The sequence below is a fragment of the Centropristis striata genome, chromosome 15, assembly GCF_030273125.1.
Source record: "Centropristis striata isolate RG_2023a ecotype Rhode Island chromosome 15, C.striata_1.0, whole genome shotgun sequence".
Classification (NCBI taxonomy): domain Eukaryota; kingdom Metazoa; phylum Chordata; class Actinopteri; order Perciformes; family Serranidae; genus Centropristis; species Centropristis striata.
The window spans coordinates 26,373,448-26,381,368 of NC_081531.1; positions in this window are offsets into that span (position 1 = coordinate 26,373,448).

Genomic DNA, 7,921 nt, shown 5'->3' on the forward strand with positions numbered 1-7,921 from the left:
ATTTAGGAATGGCTTACTGAGGTCAGCACATTGCCCAGACTCTCTGTCTGTCTGTCTGTGTGTGTGTGTGTGTGTGTGTGTGTGTGTGTGTGTGTGTGTGTGTGTGTGTGTGTGTGTGTGTTGATGTAATGCCATGATTGTCGAACACTCAGAACACATGTAAGTACAAGTTGTTTTTTTATCAAAATTAAATATTTCTGTGAGCACATTCTTGTTTAAAGATTTGTTTAGATAATAAAAGGACAGGCGTGTGTGTGTGTGTGTGTGTGTGTGTGTTTCTGCTGATGGTGGCAACAGCAGCTCAGGCGTGACAAAGGGACGAGCAGACTCAGCAGGCCGCTGTGAAGAGCCACAGTGAGCGTATAGCCGATTCTCAGTGAGCACAAAACCTCAGAGCTCTCACACACACACACGCGCACACAAACACAAACACACACGCACACACACACACACACACGCACACACACACACACACACACACACACACACACACACACACACACACAGCATCTTTCATTCTAATTACAAGCCATAAGAGCTCCAACTCAAAGATGGCGTCCACTGTATTTCTGTATTCCGGGTTCTGTCTTTCTTCTTATGCGCATTATACTTTCTCTAATTCTGACAGTGAAACAAATCATTCCACAGTAGGGTTGTCAAAAGTATCGATACTCAAAAAAGTATCAAGACTAAAATGTTGTATCCGAATACAATACTCATTTTCAAAAGTATCGATCCAACAACTTATTAAGCAGCTAAACCATACAACCTCAAAATATTGTTCTAATTGTTATTGTTTATTGTATTTATTGATTTTTTGCACTACCTCAGAGCATAGTTGCAGTTTCTTTTTGCACAACTGTTTTTTATTATAAATATTTAACCTGTGGTTCTGTTAAATTTTACATGTGGCATTTTTCTTGTTAATAAAAATATTTCTGTTAAATTTTGGGGTCTTTGTTTTTATCCTTGTGGTATCGAGTATCAAATATTTTCCTGAGTATCGGTATCGAGTTGAAAATTTAGTATCGTGACAACCCTATTCCACAGGGGTTGTGATATTTGAATAAAAATGATCTGCTGATTCACAGATCTTTCTTTACCAAATGTCTGAGGGAAAAAGTCTCTCTGGGCCCAGCGGCATCATGGGACATCTAAAACAGACTGGTCTCCCCTCAAAAATGCCAATACCGGGCATTTGTACAGGCAGAATAATAAAACTCATATTTATGTTTTAGACTTTCCTCCGCCGCCATCTTGCTAATGTAGTAATGACTGATGGTGATGTAGAGTTTAACTCATAAGAACCCAGACCTATAAATAAAATAATAAAATAATAAAACAAAATTATGGGGGATATACCACAGACCAAGTGGACCGCATAGAACACATTTCTGATGTGTTTTTTTTTTTTTTAAATACTCCCCCTATATGTCAAAGATCTGTGATGTGACATGTATGTTACATTGGGCCTTTATGGAATTTATGTTTATGATATTTCTTATTTTAAAATAAATAAACTGGACACTTTGTCTGCTTACAGAAACACAAATTTGCCTTTTTCTTTGCATCTCCACAACATATCAAAATTGTGACAGGATAGGATAGGATTATTTTTTGTTTATATTTGGTCAAATGTACTTTAAATTGAACAGCAGAGCATACATTAATTTAAAATAATTTAAATAGTGAAAATATTTGAGTGGCCTATTACCATTTTTGTTACTGTGACAAATAAGTCACATCAGGTTTTCGATTTTTAGGTTAAAAACCCGATGTGACCAACATGATCTCACAGGAATCCGTGAAATAACCACGGACGGCCTTAACTCAAAATCCATGGAATAGCCACGTGTCCAAGTCACATGACTTTCAAGCTTCCGGCCATAAGAACAGAAAACATGGCGGCCAGTTCTCTCATTTTTCGTGAAAAAAAATCAATATTTTGACATAGTTTCTGCATAAAAATAGATTTTGATTACATTTCTAGCGACAAATATGTTTTATTTTCTAAATATTCACTCAGTGAATGTACATAATCACTCGCTTGCTCGCCAGAAAAACGTGAAACTGAAATGTTTTGGTGAATTATCTTATGTTACCATGACAACACTGCAGTAAACAACAACCTGGTGCAGGTTTGGGTGATTTCTGACATTTCTTACTTCGGCTTGTGTCCACTTGATTCTTGACTGCTCTCTTTCTCCTCTTTTTTTTGGGAGGAACGGAGGACTTTCCCAGTGCAGCCTACATGACAATAACAACAACATTTTAAGATACAATATCAGATTGTAGAGTTATACTTTACATTGGATTACTCAAACAACAGCAATATCAAATTTCATACAAATGAAAATTGGTCTCACCCGGACATCAAGGACTAGCGCATCACTGATTTCACCAATCATGTAGTCCCTGATCTCAGAACGATTAGAAAAAAGCCTCGGGGTTTTTGACATTTTGGACATTGGACAGTTGGACAATACAGACACACAATACAGATACACAAAATACAGGAGTGTGTGTGTGTGTGTGTGTGTGTGTGTGAGAGAGAGAGAGAGAGAGAGAGTAAGGGAGAGAGATATATAGAGAGAGAAGTAGTGAGAGAGTGAGAGAGAGGTGTTAAGGGAGAGAGATATATATAGAGAGAGAATAGCTCTTAAAAGTGCCTTTGTTTTTGTTTGTTTTGAAAGTGCTTTTTTGAAAGGTTTGCTATCTCGTAAATGATCTGTAACAAAGACAAAAAAACATAATTAGAATGATATTTTGAATGAATATCTCTACATTCATTAGCAAAAATGATAGATATGATGTGATTACTAGTTACATGTTCTACAAGAATAGAATCTCCCTGACTCTAATCACCAGACCATCAAATTGCTCAGTAACCATTCATGTTATATTCTACACAAGAATGATTGCAGCACATGGGTACATGGCACACACATAAGATATCACATCCATTGGCGCCATGAATCAAATTTTTTTGTGAACTGTCAAATTGCTTGTTCTGTCCTAGGCCTACATCAGAGTACAACTATTCAATTCAATTCAATTGGCTTTATTGGCATGACGTAACAATGTATATATTGCCAAAGCAAGCATCAGAAAAAAAGATAACAAGATAAGGAAAGCAATATTTACAATAAATTATTATAATTCTATCATTCATTTTAAAAGAAAAGAAAAACTAATATCAATAAAAGAAAGCAATATTTACAATCATTGAACAATATTTACAATCAATATATAATTCATACAATCTACTGCTAATCTGCTAATCTACAGCTCTGTGACCAGACTTAACTTCAAGTAGTAGCATGAACTATACAGGATGGAACCATTTGGCTTAGCTAGCTGCTAATATGACATCCAAAAGCCCAAAAGCCCATGTCTGGTTGCCCAAGCACTTCAGAAAGTTAATGTTGAGCCCTGAACACAACATTTTGCTGGAGCAGAAATGAGGTGAAAGCGTGTTACAAATATATGCAAACTGTGCCACATAGCTGACGACACCAAAAGTACACGTCCAAATCAATGTCAACAAACCAACAGCAGAGTTCTGAATTAGCTAATCTAGCTAGCTAGCAGAGGCTCTGGCTAACTACGTTGCATTTTATTTTGATGCAACAAACAGTTGAATTATGTCAGTCTCTTTCAAATACAGCTCTTACAGTGGAGTTCTAAATCAACAAATACGAGGACATGATTTTTTTGGCCAAAGCTCAATTTTAGACATGTAAATGCTTATGCATTTCTCTTGCTTATTAGACCGTTGTACTTACCTTGGAATCGCGACCAGGCAATGGTTTCTGGGATCGTCGCACACAGTGACGCGATGCACAAAATTGCGCCAAAATATCAATGGCAATGAAAAAGTACAGTTATATTTTATATCCTTGCTCAAAAATTTAAGAATAATCAGCATAACTCTCCGAGTGAAGGAAACTCGGGTATATGTAGCCATTACATTTAAACACATCACTTCCCAGAATGCATCTCTTTGCCAAATAACTTTATTTCCACCTTAAGCAATATAAACATTTCTGCAGCAACAACTTCATAATCAGTATTGAGACGAAAGAACAATCAGTAAGCTATTCTTTTTAAGTTGACATTCTCTGGGGACATGCTTCTGACACGGGGCTTTGATTGTTTACCTAGCAACGGTTGCTATGCCTCGCTTTCCTTCCCGCGGCAGGAAATTAAATGCACAGAGGATCAGGGAGATTTCAAAATAACAGCCGATCGTAACTCGTCATTTTGTCAACATTTGTTTCTCCCGCTGCAACGGAATAATGGGGGGTGGATTGGTCCAAAGGGTATATTTCCTAGCTCGTTTTCTTGTGCTATTTTCCTGATAACTCATCCTGTGCTCCTACCACATCTCCTGTCTGTTCCGTGGCTTTCTCCTCCATTATGCTCATCCATCTCGCATGCCGCCTGCCTTCACTCCACATCCATCCGGCCCTGTGTGTGCTTCCCTAAATAAATCCTCTTAAAAACTGCCCACTGCCTCTGCTCCTGAGTCTTGTCCTGAAACTAACAATTATGTCATTAAAACTAAACCAAGCGACTAAATATAAACAGTAACGTGTGCCATTGTCATATTAATGCACCGACGATGGCAGAGGATATACGAGGCTTTCAGGGAAATAAAAAAAACACAACAGAGGAGAAAAAGCGTGGATTTAAATTAAATTTTTAATTAATTAAAAGTCAGGTTCAAACTCAATGGTAGAACAAACTTTCAGGGACTTTCACCAGGAGAACAGGGTTCATGTCCCGTGATAAAGCAAAGGTAAATTACTTTTTATGTAACTTCCATAGCTCGCTTAACCCTTGTTTACTTACTTACTTAGGCCTTTGTGTTCCTTTCAGAACATAGGCCATTGATGAATCGTTTCCAACCCCGTCTGTCTTGTGCCATCCTCTCCAGCTGTTTCCACGTCAGTCCCTTCTTTTTCACATCTAGCTCTGTGCTCCTTCTCCAGGTGTTTTTGGGCCTCCTTCTGCACCGTTTGCCTTGTGGGTTCCATGTTAGTGCCTGTTTGGTTATTGCCGTTTTGCTTTTTCTTAGTGTGTGACCTATCCAGCTCCACTTTCTCCTTAGCAGTTGTATCTCTACTGGCTCTTGATTGGTGCGTTCCCACAGGTTGGTGTTACTGATACGGTTTGGCCAGAAGATCCTGAGGATGCGTCTAAGGCAGTGGTTGATGAAAGTTTGCAGTTTATTGGTGATGGTATTGGTGGTCCTCCAGGTTTCTGATCCATATAGCAGTACAGATTTGACATTGGAGTTGAAGATTTTGAGCTTCGTAAAGAGTGAGATGTTTTTAGTTTTCCAGATCTTATTTAGTATATTGAATGTTGTTCTTGCCTTCCCTATTCTTGACTTCACATCTTCCTCTGTCCCACCGTCCACAGCTATCACACTTCCCAGGTATGTAAATTTGACGACTTCTTCCAGTGTCTGGTCCCCGATGTTTATAGGACTCACGCTTTTGTTGTTTATCCGCATTATTTTGGTTTTTGCTCCGTTTATTTTGAGCCCCAGTCCTGCTGCTGTTGTTTCTAGCAGTTGGGATTTCTCTCTCATCTGATGGTGGCTATGTGAGAGTAGTGCAATGTCATCTGCAAAGTCGAGGTCCTCTAGCTGTTCTGTCAGACTCCATTGGATGCCAGTATTTTTATTGTGGGTAGTTTGCTTCATGATCCAGTCAATGCACAAGAGGAAAAGGAAAGGGGAAAGCAGGCAGCCCTGTTTCACCCCAGTGAGCACCGTGAATGTTTCTTGACCCTTGTAGGCCTACTTAATTCACTTCGAGCATTTACATAATTTATTTATTTATTTTTCCAACTCTTTTTTTATTGATTTTCCTCATTTTGAACATAAAAACTATCAGTCACTACAGACACCATACACATTTACAAGTACACGTTTATGAATGGTTTATCAGTGAATGGTTGCCAAATTCTAAAGAACTTTTTCTAAAAGAACTGTTTCCTGACTTTTCATCAAGAATCTGATTTTCTCCAGCTCTAAATGTCTCATAACATCTCTCATAAGATTCGCATATTGGGGCTGCCTTTTGTTTCCAATTAAGTAATATCAATCTTCGCGCAAGTAGGCTGACAAACGAAACCATACTATGTTCCATGTTGCTTTTCGTCATGCTTGAATCAATAATTCCCAATTCACCAATGGATCTACGTTAATAGGTCTATGTAAGATATTTGATAGAGTCTGAAAGATATTGTCCCAGTAATTTGATAGCTTCGAACAGCTCCAGAACATATGACCCAGTGTTGCTGGTCTGAGTCCACACCTGTCACATGAAGGATCTACAGAGAGAAATATTTTATGAAGCTTTTGTTTTGACCAATGTAAACGATGTATTATTTTAAATTGCAGGAGGCCATGTCTTGCACATATTAAACCTCTGAAGTCCAGGAGATTTTGGTTCAAATTTGTCCACTTCCTATGCATTAATGTTGGTGTTTAGCACCTTTCACTCTGTGCTTACATCACATGCATGGTTCCTTTCTCTCCACAAACTCTTGGCTATCAATCAGATTTTTAATTTTTTCAAATTATAGTAGTATAAAGCTGCCAGGAACCCAAAATACAAACAGAAGACACAGGTTTCTATGGAAATGTATCTTCTTTTTTTTTTATTTTTTAAAAACAATTATTTATACACACAAAAACAGCAGAAAAAAATAATAGATAAGAAGAAGAAGAAGAAATTACTTTATTAATCCCACAATGGGGAAATTCAACCTCTGCATTTAACCCATCCTTTTTAACACACAAGTGACCACACCATGCAAGGAGCAGTGGGCAGCACATTACTGCGCCCATAAATTAAACTATAAAACAGTCTAATTGCATGTAAATTAAAATAGTAATAATTTTCATTGTAGAAAGAAAATTCACATTTTAAAAATGGTATAGAAACATAAATGGCACTTTCAAATGGCCCTCTCTGCTTGTCTGTTATATAAATAAAGTTATTACTGTAAATAAAACATGCTCAGAATATTTTCAATGAATCGATGGACTCCAGAGGGTTAAAGAGCTATGAGTTTGTGTTAGGACTATCTGCCATTGATCTTCTGTGATCCCCCTGCCTAGGTCATCCTGCCACGCCAACCTCAGATGATCCATAGTACATTTACATCATTTATTTCCTGTTTAAACAGTCTTTTATAACGCCTAACCTGGAAGGTTTTTGTCCTACACCTAGGTCAATGGTTTTGTGGCCTCAACTCACAGAAACTGCAGCCTATTTTACAACAGTGAACCATATGTGCATGTATAACGATGTGTGTGTTATTTTAAGAAATGCTCATATGAGTCTATGGGTGGTGTTGACAAACGGTCTGTTCTGTCGTTCAGGTTGGAGATCTTATTGTCTAAAACAAAGCATTAAATGTTAAATTCAGGTATATTCAGTATGAATATGATGTGATGCCACATGCCATCACACTAATACAATAACAGATACAAGTCTGGTTCATTACATACAGTCGCTATGCACTTTATGTGTTTTTTATGCACACTGTTCACTGCACCTTATTTGTTTCACGGCACCAACATTTTTATACTGCATATTCATTTTATTCTGCACTGGAATTCTACTCCTTAATACATACTCCTTATTTAGACACTTTATTTTTTTTTTGTATTTTATATTTTATTGCTTGATGTATGTTGTTCTTTTTATTTAATTGTGATGTTATTGTATCTGTGCGTAATGCTGCTACACTGTAATTTCCAAGGTTGGGATGAATAAAGTATATCTATCTATCTATCTATCTATCTATCTATATATATATATATATATATATATATATATATATATATATATGAGAGAAATGTGTGTTTTTGAACATTAAAACATGAAAACATGTTCTG